At 35.8% G+C, this 17407-nt stretch overlaps 1 protein-coding gene across 2 annotated transcripts in view; it reads left to right on the forward strand.

The window, feature by feature from the left end:
* Window positions 1–17407, forward strand: part of CCSER1 (coiled-coil serine rich protein 1) — a 690045-nt gene that overhangs the window by 325875 nt on the left and 346763 nt on the right. The window lies entirely within an intron of this gene.

Consider the following 17407-nt stretch of genomic DNA (forward strand, 5'->3'; position numbering starts at 1 on the left):
AAATTTCCCTGTACCCAGTTAGTTTCTACCTCCTGTATGAAAACAATTAGTAGCTTGGGTTGTGTTTTCAGTCGCTTTGTCATGACGCTGAATTAAATCTGAGGAAGTAAAATTAATGAAGTTTGATGTAAAGCTTGCATCTCTCCTGTACACGTCTCCCTCGCAGGAAATACCAGCCGTCTCCAGACCCCTTAAAAAAAATTGTTGGTTGTTTTCTTTTTCTTTTCTTTTTCCCATATTCTGTACATCTGTGTAACAATTGCAGCCTACAGTTCATAACCAGCTAGCTAGCCACCTGATTCCTGTCATTAGAATGGTTAAGGTCTGTGCTTGCTTGGTGGTTTCATCAGTGGAGATACAGATGGGATATCCATGGTCAGCTATTCACTGATTCTCATTCCTTTTTTGGGGTTTAATGTTTTCAAGACCACTAGCTCTCAACCAGATTTGGCTAAAATTGAGCAATGTTTTGCCAAGATATTAGAGCACACATGTCTTTTTTTCTTGGGAAACCACATTAAATGCACATAGAAGTCTACTCAATATTGTAAGGCAGTTTCTGTAGTTACTGTTTCTCCCCAACCCTGGGAAACCACTAAGATACATCACATACAAATAAATGGGCCGGTCAGCTCATATAAAGGTGTAAGAGGTAAGAAAATTTAACTTGAAATAGACTAAAATCTCATGCTTAAATTCACATCTGAGGTAAGCAAACAGTGCTCTGTTTGCATCAAGAGCTCTCTGACAAATACACCATAGTGCCTTTATTTATTTTGAAAGGAAATGGTGCTTGTATAGCTCAAAAATGGGTAATAAATTACATCTTTGAAGGGGAATAGTTGTTCTAATAAAAAAAAGAAGTTATTTCTTTGTATTAAAAGTCTCCTTCCTTTATATTTTATAGTAGAAAATGGTACAAGAAACTGAGGAAAAAAGGGTAGGAAGACTTATTTAATCTTTTATTTTCAGTCAATTTTCAAAATGGGAACATTTTCCTTTGGAATTCAAATAAAATGGAGGCCAGACCAGGAAAAAGTCAAATACATCTCACAGCTAACGCCCTCAAGTAGAAATAAAAGTAATATAAAATGTAACAATTTCTGTTATTTCTCCCTGACTCACTCCAAGAGAGAGCAATATTGTTCCAGTAGTAATGTGAATAACTGGTTTTACAAGCCATAACCCTCTCCAAATACTGTCAGTCTATAATATTGGCTTTTGATGATGGGATGATGCATTCCCCTTAGCAACATGATAATAACCTTTCCCACCTCCTTGCAGTAGAAATGAAGATTGAAAAAGAAATTCCATTCTGCGGTTCTGAAAACAGGTGTAACGAAACAGGGTGGTATAAACACTGTGTCTCTTTGGGATAGATGAAGATCTCTGAGCTAATGAGCTTTTATATTAGACTGTGAAGTAAAACCAAATCCCCGTTCTCAATCCTACCTGGTTTTTCACCAAGAGATCTGTCCTTTCTTGGATGTTCAAAAGAAAGTCTGCATAAAGAAAGAATGCAAATTCTGTCATCATACTCTTTATTACATCCAACTTCACCAAAGCAGATGCCTGTCATTTTTAATCCCACAGGATATGTACTCCATAAATATGAAGGAGAACCAAAGCTTGTTCAAAAATATTTTAAGATTTTGAATTTAATCTAAGGCAAGTGGGAAGCCCGGCTCCTGTGGGAGTGCTTGCATGTTGCATCTCAGCTCTAGTAACGCTCAACTCAGCTACCATTTTCACAATATGTTGTGCATGCTGGGATGTGCACTACTGCCAGAAGGACCCAAATCATGTGAGACCGTACTCAGGAACATTTGGAGGAAAGTCTTTTCCAGTTCATCAAGAGATAGTCCAGTTGGGTCCATTGTATACCATTATTTTAATGGGGTTTTTTATATTTTATTTATGTTAAGACAGTATCTTTAAAGGAGTGTCAGTGATACCTAGCAAAAGGAATAGAAAACAATTGAATTAGAAATAAGGGTAGCCAATCCAGTGCTATTTAATCTTAAAAGAAACCCTGAGAAAATGAAAATATAATTTTTTCATTAATAACATTCAGCAACTTTCCCTCTGTAGCTGTTGTAAATAGTTAAATAGCAATGGAATTTGGTTTTGCTTGAGGAACGAACAATTTTGTACAGTAACCAGAAGTACAACTAATTTTTCATGTGGCTTTGGGTTTTCTTCTCCATGTGGAGTTAGCTATGCACATGCGTTTGGAGCAGTCTTCCCTAGCCATGGTTTTTAAAAGCTTAGAAAAAAATCCTGTTCAGACATGTATGCAGATGGTGCACTATTGAAGCACTTTTCTAAACCAATTTTTGATAAAAGACTCATAGGCTTTTCCAGCTTTCAGTCTTCTACTTTTTTTTTGTGGCTAAAGCGATTTAAAAAAGCGAGATCTTTTCCCATATTGTGGAAAAAGTTTATTTCTTCTCTTACAAAAGAACATCTTCTTTCTTGGTGGTTTTGCACTTAAACTTTTCTGTAGGGAAGGTTCTTCCTTTGAACAGAAGTTTATCCTTCTGTCCCTGTATAAAATCACTATGAGAATTAGAGCCTTATCTTGGGGAAAAAAGTTATGTCACAGTTGAAAAGTTTCAGAATTAAGAATTTGAAATACAACAGAACGGAGTGGTATTTGTCATGCAACCTTAACTGAAGTGTTATTCTATGCTATAATAGCAAAACTATAGCTGGCTCAAATGTGAGTGACTTTTAATTAAGACTATATATATGCTTATAAGCTGTAATTAAAAATAATCTTGCCTTTCATTTAGAAGATCAGTGAAGAAGGGGATATTTCTGAAAGGTCACTTACCAAGCAATGTCTCATCCATTTTTCAGAACCTATTCCTTTCTCCTACTAATTATACTGTGCTTTATTGTATTAGTATTGTATTATTTTTTAAATTATTAAAAAAAATAGTGACAGACACTTTTAAAGATCTGTGATGGCCATTTAGTACATGCGATGTCTAATATTACCTAATTATTTATTATCTGTTACAATGAGCACCAGTCTCACTGGTTATTAGCCACAACCAAGTTGTAAATAATAACCATAATAGTAATTTATTATAGCAATGTTTAATTGCATTTCAATTCCATGATTAATCTCAACCATGCTTTACTAATTGGCATTAAACAGAAGAAAAAAATCCTTACATTCTTTGCTTTCTGCTTTGAAGGAGCTGAGAATTTCCTTCAGCATTTATTATCTTACTATGTTCTGACTTCTGTAATTAATATTCTTGATGCTAATTCCTTTAGTAAGAAATGCAAGTGCCAGGACAAGTAACAAAAGCTAAAAGTCCTTAACAGCTACCACTACTGTAGGTCTTATAAAGTATAAATCTATACTAAATTAGGTCTATACTAATAGTTCTCCATTCATCCTGCAGCTCTACAGGCTCCATAAACACAGATCTTTGCATTCACTGATGGACATGACTGGCAGCTCATGACATTTGTGCATACAACTTTGACAAGAGATAGATTTTGCATCTGTTCAATAAACAGATTAGTATTTTTACTGCAGGTATTTGGAATAATCAATATGACAGTCACAATAATGATCACTGGTTAGCCAAGGTGACTTATCTTTGAGACTGTGACTTTACATATCTAGCTGAAGAATGAGTTCTTATCCTTGGTCAGCAACGATGACAACAAATCGGGCCTGTACTTCGAAAAGCTTCTTGACACATAACCACCCTATTTGCCCTATCTTCCTTAAATATCTCCAATATTTTAACTATTTGCTGATACTTCCTTGAATAGGACCATCTAAATGTATTGTTTCTTTTTGTATTCAAAAGGGACTCTGAAATAATCACATAGACATTATGACCCATGGGCAGGTACAGGTTAGGGTTCAGTGATCCTCTTTCATGGACTGAAAGCATCATTAGCTCTTGTCCCTCACATTCCACCCTCCATTTGAATTTCTGCTTCCACTGGGCAACATGTAAGCTCTGAAGCCCCTGTGGCTTTTGTTTTTTGTTTGTTACAGAAATACGTTTGCTATTTCTACTAAAGTGAATAGAGTTATAGAAGTATGACTCACTCAGCCCCACCTCTTCTAATCTGCCACCCCAATCTCCAATTTATTTTAAACCAGTCTCTCATCATTCTTCAGTGGTTTAATTGATTCCTCCCACTCTTTACCTCTATTTCCTGTATCAGTTTTCACTTTCTCTCTGACTCCTTATGTATAACTGGTGTAGCACAGACTTTCAAAAGCCATGTCATCACAGTGGCTTTCTACCTTTGATGAAAGCCTTCATTTTTGTAATTTCTGAGAGAGGACTTACACATCTGATTTGTTTCATGGTCTTTATCATCGTAGTATGTGAGATCTGCAAAAGCATTGAATTTATTCTGAAGGTAGAAGTGAAATTCTGAAGGTCCTGTTGCAAGAAGCATCTGTGCATCTATTCACTCTCTTTTCCTTTTTCTAAGTAGTTTTGTGCACACTTTTCCTAAGAAACAGCAATCTTCCCACAAGTCTGTCCGAGTAGAACCACATCACCTGTCTCATGAGTAATATTTGCGTCAGCTCATCCAGTGAGTTGTGGATGTGGCGATAAAATTCTCCTCCTAGGCTTTGACTGATGTGAAATCAAGTGGCAAAGAATAAGATCATCAAAACAGAGCTTAATGGAAGAAAAAAAAAATAAAGTAATAAATAATAAATACCTGCCCAGTGTTCCCCTGACCTAATAATTTCTTTCTGGTCTTAGTTTATCCTGGTTTGTAATCTGATTCTGGGAAACAAGTTGTCTCTCTCACAACATGATCTCTGTGTCTGCCATTGATTCTTACTTCTTGCTCATGTTGAAAATGCACTTTTTTTATGTCCAAATTTGAACACATCTATATGTACCTTGTATGTATCCATTGGACAAGCTGTCCTGTACACCAAAGAACTACAAATATCTACCTCTTCATACAGGTTTTGAAAGGAGGAGATACAGAAGACAATGGAGTTACAATGTAATCTAAAAATGCTGCTATACAATTTTAGGAATACTGTATCTGAGTTAAGCTTTCAGGTGATGTTACTGCTTAGCTACTTTGGGTTATTAGACTTCCCTAGGTGAAAGTATTTAATTCGGCTCTGTTAGGGAAAATTGAGTGAGCAAGAAGAAACAAATAGACTAAGTTATATACCTGACAGGCTTCCTGTATGGAGAAGAGAGACAAATATTTACACATTCTGAACACAAGACAGTATTTCCTGAGATTACCATTTCCTTCAGGGCTTGCAGCTCAAAGTTTGGTCTGAGAACAAAATACTTCAAGAGAGGTAATACCTGAAGGTCCTAACACCTGAAATGCAGGATAATTTAAGAAAACTTGTGTGAGCTCAGAAGTACAGTTGTACTGGTACAAGGACATTTTACAACATTTCAAAACTGCAAGCTATTGGCTTAGGCAAAATCGATGCTTATAATGCCATAAATTCCATTATTTTGTCAGTGAGCCACATAAAGAAAAAGGATTAATGTCTGTGTTACTAATGTCTCCAAAAGCAACCAGAAACACAGATACTTCAAACAAAAGCATGCAGAAGGATCATCATTACTTTTTTTCAGTTAACAGGGTTACCAGAATAACTTAAAAATTACTATAATCAGTACTACAAGGGTAAATATGAAGTTCATTCAGGTTTCTTCCCTCAAGCACAAACAATCAAACAGTGAATTCTGATATATACCTACAGGGCACTTTTTGCCTGCTGAGTACTCTGTATCTAAGATTAAAAAATCATAAAACCTGTAGCATTACAGGTTGCTTAAAACATGTTATCAGTAAGACTGTGAAAAAAAATATTTTCTTGAAGCTTTATGGGGAGGATCCTGATATCTCCAGTAAGAGTACTTAAAGTTCTTCATCCTAATCATCTCAACACAGATAGTAAATCCTCCTAATTTCCCTTGGCTAGGGACCGATAGGCATAAGTAAATACAGGCATTGGCATTTGGAAAATATGATGGAGTTTCTTTTAGTAAGCAGAAGTATTCCAAGGGTTTCAGAGTTACATTCTGTTTAGATCAATGGTGCAGTGCCCACAGACTACAGTGGCATGTGCCTTCAGTTCATGGAGGGTATGGATTGTGTCAGAGGCATCAATTACTTTAGAAGTAGAAATGTAAATCTGTACTGACCATTTAAACCCCATCAATCGTTTTAGAGGTGAAAATGTAAATCCATATTGAATGTTCCAACCCAAGAGTATTTTTTGTGGTTGTATTGTTGTAAAAATGATAGAATTTTAGTGTTTTTTTAAATTTTATTCAGTATAAATAAAATGTAGGACTATTTGCAATGTGAATATTTACTTAATAATGATTACATTTCCAGTATGTGTGAGAACTATAGATTTTTTTTCTTCCTATAATAAATTAAACAAGCCGGGGACTTGAAAATGGTTTTCCTACCTCCCAGACAAGTATTCTCACAGTAGCAGGTGGTTTCTCTCTTTTTCTGGCCAGTGATTGCATTTTCCATCCAGAAAGCCTTTGAAAGACACTTACATGGAAACAGCATGTTTTTGAAAAAAAACTTTCAGTTTCATCAAATAATAAGTTTTTAAATGGAAATCAACTGGTTAAAAGCTCATTGACCCATCTATTAAAACACATATAAACAACTTTCCCAGTGTCTAAATAAGTAATGTTCATGATGCAGCCACATGTTTTCAAACATAATCTCCACTGTAGAAATGCAGAGTTGGCATTTTGAAATTCTTATCAAGTTTTATGTCTCAAAAGTACAACACTAAAAATAAGTGACTGATTTTGATAATGCTCTCCTAGACTTTAAAAAGACAAATTTTTTTGGTGAGCAATTTAAAGAGCCATTAAGGAGAGTGGGCTATATCATGTTAATTTGAATCACCTGAAATCCAAGGCAAGCTTTAATGGCTAAAACGCAAACACCTGTGTCACTTAAAGAACCCAGCTACATCCTGCCTTTCCTCCAGCTGCTGCTCTGGTAGAGCAGACAAAGTCCTGAGAAGCTCTGAATGCTGCTTTGCTGAGGTTTGGTTTTTGTCACATTCCTGTTTTGCTTTTTTTTCTTTGAGATTATTCCTAGGTTGTGCTCTGTCTTGTGTTAAATTATAGTGTCCCTTGCAAGCCATGTGCTTATGCTGGGCTGTTTAATTTTCCTGGGGAAACTGGTTTATGGGGGAGGGAGCTTTAATTGTGTGATACAGCTGGACTAGGTGACTTACAGTGTTTGGTTAGGATTTTCTGAATGTTTTTCTTGCCACCAATGTTTGTATAAAATTAAAGCTAGTATTGTGTGGAAAAAAAAAAAAATTCTCTGTATTTAAATATTAGCAGTATAACATGGCTATAGTATTACAAGTTTCTTGTTTCTGAAAGGTGTGATGTACCCTGATTTCAGTCCATAGCATGTGCCTTCCATTTACTTTGCTCTTTTCCTTGTTTCCAGCACAGTTCAGTACACTGATGATTGGTAATGAAATATATTTGTGTTTAAGGTGAATATCACTTGTTCAAGAATCATCAAGTTGTCTTTTACCTTTTTTACACAAACTTTTAAAAAAGAGGACAAGTAACCTAATGTCTTTTTTTGTTTGTTGAAAGGTTCTTAAGTGTGATTGAATGATCTGGTGTTTAACAGCAGTCCAGGAAAGTTATGTTTCATTGTTTGTGTAGAATCAGAGATCTATTTATTCAGGCTTCTTCATTGATCAGATATTAATAAGAGTCTTGAAAGGTATTGGGGGTGGAGATAATGGAAAATGTCAGTTTTCTTTCTTTTTAAAATGTTGAAAACCTAGTCTTTATGTTGCATTGTTGTAATGGAGAATATGTATAGGAAAATGTCATTCCTACTTCAAGTAGCTTATGGATAACCGCGACAACTTAAAGACTATTGTAATTTTTAGATAAGATGCATTTCTAAACACTTTTAAAAATAGATGTGAATGTGATTAACTTAAAAATTGCTGATTAGATTAGAAAAATGCAGAAGGAAAAAAAGAACGCTGTTGAAGAAGTTGATAATGGGGAAAAGGGGAGCACATAACCAGACATGGTCACCTGATCCTGATCAGGTGAATAATGGTCAAAACAGTTCAGCATATCACCTGAGAGTAATTCAGAGGAAATGCATGAACCAAGAAAGAAACTTCTTTTTTCTCTTAGATTTGATATTTTCAAGGAAGGATGAATGCTGCATATGTTTTAAACTTACACATCTATGAGGGGAAGAGCAGTACAGTGATATGGGTAGCCTTGTGATAGATTTTGGTGTTTTAAACAGGAGTTCTGAAAGATTAAATTAACACTAATGAGGACACAGTGGGGAAAAAATTTCTCTTTAGGTACGTGGCAGACCACGGACATGACTGATTCCCAGATCTCTATCTGTAAAACTTAATGTTTGTTTGTTCTCATAAAAGGTGGCTTTCCTTGTGATAAAATGATCATTTTGCTTCATAGGATCTGGCAGTAAATTTCTAACAGTTTTTGATCTTGGTATGAGTAGAGAACAATGAACATTTGTGTCCAAATAATTTTAGATTTTGATGAGATTAAGATTCGCAAGGTCATCATGGATCAGGATATACAACTAATGGATAGGTATCCTTAAGCACAGAACTAAGGATTTGAAAAGGGATAGGCAAAATCCTTTTCCATTGATGTTGAGTAGGTCAGTTCCTAGGAAGCAGATAATAAAGTTCATCACTTTCAGCTGCATGTTCTTTGTTAGGAATTAGGAAACACAGGGACCTCCTCTTCTTCCCAGCCAATGCTTTACTCTTGTACTATTTACTCCCAGCAGTATGGTATAGTAATCTTAATTTGATTAAAGTCACCTTAAGACAACCCATAATGGTTCTGTTCCTCTGGTGTCTGACTATCTCAGTTGCTTGAAATCAACATTGCCATTTGCTGTAATTGTTACATTTCAGGATGTTGTCAGTAACCAAGAAAAGAATGAACAAACATGACTGATTTTTATATATATTTTTTTTTTCCTCCACATGGCAAGATCCTTCCAAAACAGAGTGAAGTTTCTTATTTATGTGAAAGGGAGAAGCACATAATGGTTCCACATGACTGTACAGAGCAAATCTTATTTTCTGGTGCTTCTAACAAAATGCCTTAATAGCCAGTTTATTTCACTAAATTGGTAAATAGAAGTAAAGTTCTGGAAAGAAAAGTCAGTTTATCCAAATTGAAGGGGAAGACTGGCTCTGAGGAATAAAGAGTTGTTTTCAAGGCCCTTTAAATATCAAGTTTTTACAAGCAATGTCAAACAAATACTATTGCTCAAGGTTTTTGTTTACCTTTCACTAAAATACCTAGAGCCTAACCTCTTTCACAGGCTGCTATGTCTGCATCAAATTTAAAATGCCTAGGAAACATGCACTAAATGAAAATCTGTAGGGTATAATTATGTATCATATAAAAATAGATGCAATAAAAACATGAAAAAGACAAATATGAAGAAAACTGGTGGCAGTGAACATTTAAAATAAAAAAGCTAATTTAGCATGTCAGTGTTAAAGAATTTGGGACTTTAACACACAAAAGTTACCAATTTTTTAGTACTACAAGAGAAAAATTTAAAGATATCTAACATTGTTTTCATACTGGTATTGCAGCTGTGAAGTAGGATGAAGTTAGGGTACTGTTTGAGAGGAGAACGAGGAATACAGCATTGATTTATTGTTACTGAGTGATTGTTTGGATTGCTATAGGTCACTTTACTTTGATCAAATTTTCCTTGGTTTTGGACATAGAATAAATATTCCTGTATTTGCAAGTTCAGTAACCCAGCACCTTTCTGCAAGCAGTTCTGGATGTGCATTCACTGTTCTGTCCGTAGTGTGCTCTGCTCACTGAGCAGCACTAAGAGGAGGCATTTTGTGGAAAGGATTTGAATGCTAGTTGTGATATCAATACGCAATTAAATTTGAATGAGAAACGGTTTTCCTGTCCCATGGAAATGCTAACCATTTCAGGACATTCTCATGCTCTGCACAGGCAGGAAACAGGTGGATCGTAAGCAGTGTTATTTGCCCACCCCTAGTTAGAAGCAGCAAAACCTTTAGATGTGATAGCAAGGTATTTGTCATAATTAGAAATAACCAGAATGGTAATTGTGGCTTTTTGGTATCTTTGTTATTTTGCTTCGTTCTGTGCTGTATTTTTGAGAGCACTCCTTCAATTGCAATTTTGTGTATTTGATGTTCATTGCCATGCTTATAAACATTATGAATGAATAATATTTACAAGTCTTTAAGTTATTAATCCTTTAAGCCTTTTCCTTCGCTCTCCTCTGAATATCTTTATCCTCTCTCCCTCCACAGCCACAGAATGGTTGATTCCAGTACTCTTTATCTGATTTCCATAATTATTCTCAGTGATGCATGAGGATGAATGCAAATTTGTTAGCAAAATGTTAATTCCTTATCATGACAAGAAAAAAACCCACAGAATTATCTGTCCATAAATTAAACCAACATTATTATTGGGTTTAATCTATTTTATAAAGCATTATGCACCTCTTAGCCAGAAAGAAGTCCTTAGAGTAAATGAAATTAATTGGGAAAAAATTAACAAATGTTATGAAGCTGTCATTTTTTTATATATTACTACTGAAATCATAAATGCTACCCACATATCATCTAGATATCTTCAGCATGCAAATTTGAGGGAACTGATCATCATAAATAGTAATTAATTCTGAGGGGCTAAGGCTCTTGCAAACACTAATCCTCATAAAACTCCTATAGGATGAAGAGGCATTATTGCGTTTCTTCCACAGAAAGAGGCCTGAGGTATTTCAACTGCATGGGTATTGTCTTGGTCTCAGCCTGGGGAACTGATTTTGCTTTTCCTGGTTTCTGTTTCTAGCTATTAGTTACTCCTCACTGGCCTGAGACTTACTCAAAGAGCTAATCTTCCCACTCGAAACAAAAATTCTGCAACTCCATTGCTCCCCAAACTGGGGAGCCAAGCCCACTCTGCAAACAGATGTCTACATTCACAACCATGTGTGCGAAATTATAATTTCCCCTTAGAGTGTTATCTGAGGAATATTTACTATATTTTAAGATAACATTCAATTTAATATAATATTAAACAGAGGAATAATTGGTACTATGTGATGCATCAGCATAATACTAAAAAGTCTTTGCTTGTAGGACTGGAAAGCTTGAAAAAACTATTTTTCAAGTTTACATTGTAGTATTTGATGGAAAGTGTAGAGTGTTAAATATTACTTTGTACTGTTCTTTATTATTTTGTTTCTACAGAGTCCTTCCCATGTCATTTGGAAATGAGTTTCTCTTTTTTTTTTTTTTTTTTTTTTGTTTTATTTTTTTTTTTAAGAGAAGACCCTTGTGTGTGCATTTGCAGCTTATAGCTAAGAGAGAGGTTGGAGCTAGAAGCTAATCAGCCATTCTGTCTCCTATCTGCTGATCTGCTGGTGTTGGGGGAAGGGGAATGTGGGCAAACAGGCATTAAATTCCACTGTCAGGCGACGGGAAGGTATTCCTTGATAAGCAGCATCCAAGATGATGAGCTGTAAAGCAAAGCCCCTGTGAGGACGCAGGGGAAGAGGCAGGGAAAGGTTTTGTTTTGGTTTTTTTTTTTTTTTTTTTTTTTTTTTTTTTTTTTTTTTTTTTGTTTCATATTGTTTCTTCTCTGGGACTCCGTATACAAAGGGCTTTAAGTGTGGAAATATAAATGGCAGGCATTTGCTAAAAAATCTTAGTCATTCTTCTGCTACAAGGCGATGAGTTATAAGTGTCCATTTGTATTCAATCCTTTCTCTAATATTTTCACAAACTTTTTTTTTTGTCTTTTGAGGAAATCAAATTGCTTAGCTGCATAATACATACACTATCAGACTGACCACTGACCTATGGTTTGGAGTAGTGACTGAAGTATTAATTAAAATTACTATCCTAATCAATGTGATGAATGTTCTACTTTGTACCTGCATTAAATTAGTCTGAAGGCAGATTAACGTAGAAGAGATACTTTTAACCTAACTTTTCTACATTACAAATCTTAAAGTGCTGCCAGGGAAATTCATCAAAGGGTTCAGCTGAAAAAAACTCCCTGCAGATATACAATATACATCAGCTGTGCTGTGCTACTTTTCAGCCATACCAGCTTGTAATCAGCAATTTAGTTTTTTTTTTCAGTTGAGATGTAGTTTTCATTAGATCAATTTAGGCTTAAGAATGGTTAAAGGAAGTTACCTATGAGTCCTTTAGGTTAAGGAAGTACAATCTCTTTAAATGAGGCAAGTAACATTTTAGTTCCTTTGTATGTGCATGTTATGGGATGAAAAAAACCCACCCCTGACTGTCACACTGTGACTAATGCAGCATTAGACTGTTGAGCAATATCAAGCATTTGGCAGTATAATCAAAATGTTTAGAACCAAGATCTTTGGTGGAATTCACCAATTGTTAGGTTAAAGCAAGACATCTTTCTTTGCCCTGCATTTATCAAGTAGGTCTTTCAATCTGTTTTGGGGGGTTTTGTTTTTTTCCTTTCCTGTCATCTTAAATAACAGCATGTTCACTATTTCACCCTCTTGACTCACTTTTGTCTCTGTAATATCAGCTCTTAACAGGAAAATAAAAATATTGCACAAAATATCACATGGCTAACACTAGAAAATCTTTCCTCTATAAATTTTACCTCAAAAAGGGTTCAAATACGGTCTGAAGTGTGACAGTTTATGTTAATCCTGGTTTTAAATAAAAATGCTTGTACAGTCTATGATGAGAAACACTGCTAATATGAATAAAGGGGAGGATTCTTTTTGTGCCATTGCAGAAAGATGTCATGAAAAATACAAGCAGCTTTTGAAATTTTACTGTGTCATACAAGCTTCTTGTAGATTGATTCTTACTCCTTCCAAGTCCTTTAAGCAATTGAATTTTTAAAAATAGGAATTTGGGGGATTTTTACAGACATCTGATTGTATTTCCTACTGTGATTCTTTTGGCCACAGTGTAGCCTTGTCCCTGACAGTGTTATTAGGAGGCTCCTGCAGAGTAGGTTGATCTCCATGTGCTTAATGCTTTTGACAAATTTTGATAGCCATTTCTCATATTAAAAACATTTGGTATGAAAATTAGTATTTACAGGTATCATGGTGGTACAAGCAAAAGAGCGGTAATGCAACATACTTCAAAGAAATACCTTACAGAAATTACTGACATATATTTAAGCTGCAACTCTAGCTGTAAAATTATTTAAAAGCACTGAATAAAAGTCTGATAGATAAAATGACTACCAAAGAGATCTTAAAAGGTATGAACCCCTAGTCAGTTACCTGGGAATACAACAATGCCTTAGCAAAATTATATACTTGTAAGGATAATATTGTTTGTATGACAGCCATCAACTCACTGTGAAGAGTCAACTGAGGACACCCACTGACACTTTAAAATTAAATTTAGAAGTCCATATCATAAACTAATTAATTCCTCATGTGAAGAAGGATACAACAAGGATTAATGTAGCTACATAACTTCCTACAGTTTTTTTTAGTAGTATCAACTGTTATTTATATGCCAGAGGGGAGCACTGTATGAACAAGTCTATAAACCAAGAAAAGCTAGTAGATATATTCAGATGGGCAGAGTACATGGTCACTAAGAAAGCACATACCATCAAGTTGTATTAGCTAACTTGATACTCAGCAGATGTTAGATATAAGTTCATTTCTGGTTTGTCTTTGTATGCCCTGTTGAACTAAGTTTAACTTGCTACCTTTCTTTTCTTCTCTGGAGACTGGAAGAGGTCCGTATTTAATGAATTGCAAATGATCAAGAATTATCCAGGAAGAGTAAATATACATCATTTTAAAGCAACAGATCTCTTGCATCCCTGGAGAACATCAAAATATATTCCATATTATACAGTTGGGAAACTTTTATTTTCATAATTATTAGGCTAGAGCTTATTTAAGTATTTATTAGGCTACAATTATTACACTTGAAGTCATTTTTTAAACATCATGTCCTTAACAAATTTAGGCATGTTTTGTGATGGTCAGAACTGTATGATTCTCTGCTTGCTGAGCTCTGTTCAGCAGTGGATTCTTGGTATATATATGAGGATCCACAGTTTCGAAAAAGACCTGTGCTGTTTTCCCGTGGAGGTGGAATATGGCTGCTTTCTTCTTTGTATTTTAGAATTGTGTGAAAAGCACTGGACAGACAAATAAATGTAAGGATCATGGATCGATGCCATCCGTTATAATTTGAACTGAGAAGACTTGATAGTCCAGAATAGAATTTGATAATCCAAAATGACCTTGTTTTAACCATAAGAAGTTATTCAGAGAAGGCATGTAAAATACATCTGTGTAGCAGATGACCTACAGCATGAATTGTATGCTTGTCAATCTTTATTTAATCCGTGAAATTCTTAAGAGTATTTAAAAACAAACAAACACACAAAACCCCAAACAACTCACTGCAACAATATATATTTAGTACAAATTGGTGGGGCTACCACACTCTGTTGCACAAGCATGGAGTTCTTGGGTGGTTTTCTCAAGGCCATACACCACCCAGAAGGCGTGAAATTCCCTAGTTCTTTTCCTTAACAAGTCAATTACTATTCTTCAATTTAAAAAGAAAAGTTTGAAAATTTTCTAATTTAACATAACAAAATAAAAGGCAAAAGTACAGCATGGAGCTGTGACAATCAAACAGCTCGTCAGTGCCAGATCCATATCTCATGATCTTCTGCTTTGCTACTTGGCGCTTCTCTGGCTCAATCTCTTTTTGAACTTGGTAGAACCTCAAGCTTCCAGAAGAAGCAGTCACATTTCCAGCCTTACTTCTGTTCTGCCATGACACCTGTTAGTGCATGAGATCCCTGCTTTGGTCTGACTCCCCTTGTTTGCATACAGGTGGGAAGGGAGCTGGCATTGAGGAAAGGGCAGGACCTGGCCTGTTGGCATAGGAGCTGCTCGTTCCTATAAATTATTAATGGAACAGTAAGACAAAGATGAGTGATTTACGGTAAGTTCTATTCAGCAGAAAAAACCCCTTTCTTTTTCACTGTATGACTAGCTAGAGCAAAATTGTCTGAATGAAGCAGCTTTCAGTAAATCTGTAGGTGACAATGATCTGGTCTGGTCAAGAACATGTAAGTAACCAGCTGTGATTGACTAGAATACGCTCCCACTGGAAGGATAACCAAAGGAGAGCAAGGATGCAAGGAATGAGGACATAGTTTTCTCTCATAGTAATGGAACTTTGGTGCATAACAAGAAGCATCACTTATCTGAGAAGGGTTATGGGTAGTAGGACTGCAATAGCCAGCAAGAGTTCAGCTTTGCACCACTGTTATGGACCAAATTCAATTTAATACTAGAACATGGGAGGTAGTAGAGTGTTACGTGAGGTGACTGATACTTTTCTGCTCAAGAAGACAGATTTGTTTTTTTACTTAAGTCCATATAAATAAATACACATTACTCTGCTTTTGAGATGGGCCCATCCTGGAGGCTGGGGGAGGTCACTGGTGCCTTTGGGAGAACTAGCCAGCCTGCAACAGGGAAAGGAGCCGCCGCCTCCTCCCTCCAGGGGCAGATCAGGGAGGCAGCAGGGATTGGGGGGGTGGGGGGGGGATGGTTGGTTCTCTCTACTTGAAAAGTTACGTGTTCTTGTTTTAATCCTAGCAGAGCCTTTTGGGTTGTATGAGTTAAAGGCCCTTTGGACTTCTTTAGGGTGTTTTTAGGAAGTTTAATATAAAGTTTATTTTACTATAAAGTTTACTAGCAGGCTCACTTGGGAACTGATTTTGCCCTGATATATACGCACCCACAAATAAGATAAAGGTATATACTTCTCACAGAAATACTTACTGTAAACACACTTTTTTTGGAGCTTTTTTTTTTTTTTAAATTACACTTGCTCTTCGGAGCTGTATCTGTGTAGCTCTTGATGACAGCAGCCTACTCATCCTCTCTTTCTCCTTTGTTTCATGAGAGAAAAGAGCAATAAAGGAAAAGGAGGAAAAAAAGTAAATCAAATGTCAATCAAAGGTTCTTAACAAGTGCCTCAGAAGAAGAAAGTACTACGTTTACCTGTGATTTTTTTCAAAAGTAGCACTGGATTTTTCTTTCTGGATGGACGAAAGGAAGAAGATTGCAGGGGTGGGAATTTCCATTTGTGGTTTACAAAAATGTGTTTAAATTGCAAATAGTGCAAGACTTGTGCTGTCTTACTCTATTTATAGAGAGATGGGCTTGGGTTTCGGGGACAAAAGTGAAAATCAGAGGATATGGAACTTCTGTCCCAGAAGCTGCATATCTTCCTAGGGGAGATAATGTAGGTGATTTAAATTCTATCTGCAGAACTGCCAGAGTACATTTATTCTTTTTACTGGCATAGTGAGACTAATTTTATTAATCCTTTGAAGTGCTCAGAAGGCAGCCGTGGTAGATGTGAAAAATATTAGTACTTGCAAATGTTCTAGATGCCAAAATACATAAGAATAGGGCAACGAACACGGTACTGCAGGCTGAATACCGAAAACCATGGGAGTGCTAATTGGTAATAAGAATATTAATTCACATCAAATAGTCCGCACTGGCATCTGACTGTTTGACTGTTATGAATGTTATGATTTAATTATTACTTTTTGGCGGGTATGAGGATGTTCAATCAAACTGGTAAGATTAGATCTGGTGTGCGTGAAAGTGATAGGCAATGCCTTGCCTAATAGAGCTGTGTCTTAACTAGTTTTTCCCTATTGTGAACACAACAGAGCTTCAGATGGATTGACACCTTATGTGACAGGAAACATGTTGGAATTGCCTTGCTCTAGTTCTTTTTGATCTTGTGCATATGATGAGATTGAAACTGTCAAATAGGCATTTTTTTAATGAAAATTAGGTTCCCCTCTAAGTAGTATTGTCCTCAGATGAATAAAATTGAGTCAGGACAGCTGCTGGAAAAAGTTTGCTCATCTCAGAATTTTGTTTATCGAATTCTTAGTAGTCATGTATTATGTACATAAAGTCTGAAAGTTTAGGATGTCTTTATCACTTAGTACATTGCATTACCAATTTTTCTTTCTTTTCAAGTCTCTTCTCTCATATCACAAGAGGAAAAAACAACTTCTTTTCTGATTAACAGATAATGAAATTGAAATTAAAATAATAATGAAAATTCCATTAGTAAATTAATGTTTTCATCCCTTCATTTTCCTGTCACTCAGGTGGATGAGAGGCTAGAAACAGGCAGAGGGATAAAGATGTCATGTAGTGATAGCAGTGACATATGGTTTCATCTTTCAAGTGACTTAATTTAAAAAAGAACAGCAAACCACCACACCCCACACACCCGCCCTGC

Source organism: Calidris pugnax, unplaced genomic scaffold (assembly GCF_001431845.1).
Source record: "Calidris pugnax isolate Ruff unplaced genomic scaffold, ASM143184v1 scaffold15, whole genome shotgun sequence".
NCBI classification, from domain to species: domain Eukaryota; kingdom Metazoa; phylum Chordata; class Aves; order Charadriiformes; family Scolopacidae; genus Calidris; species Calidris pugnax.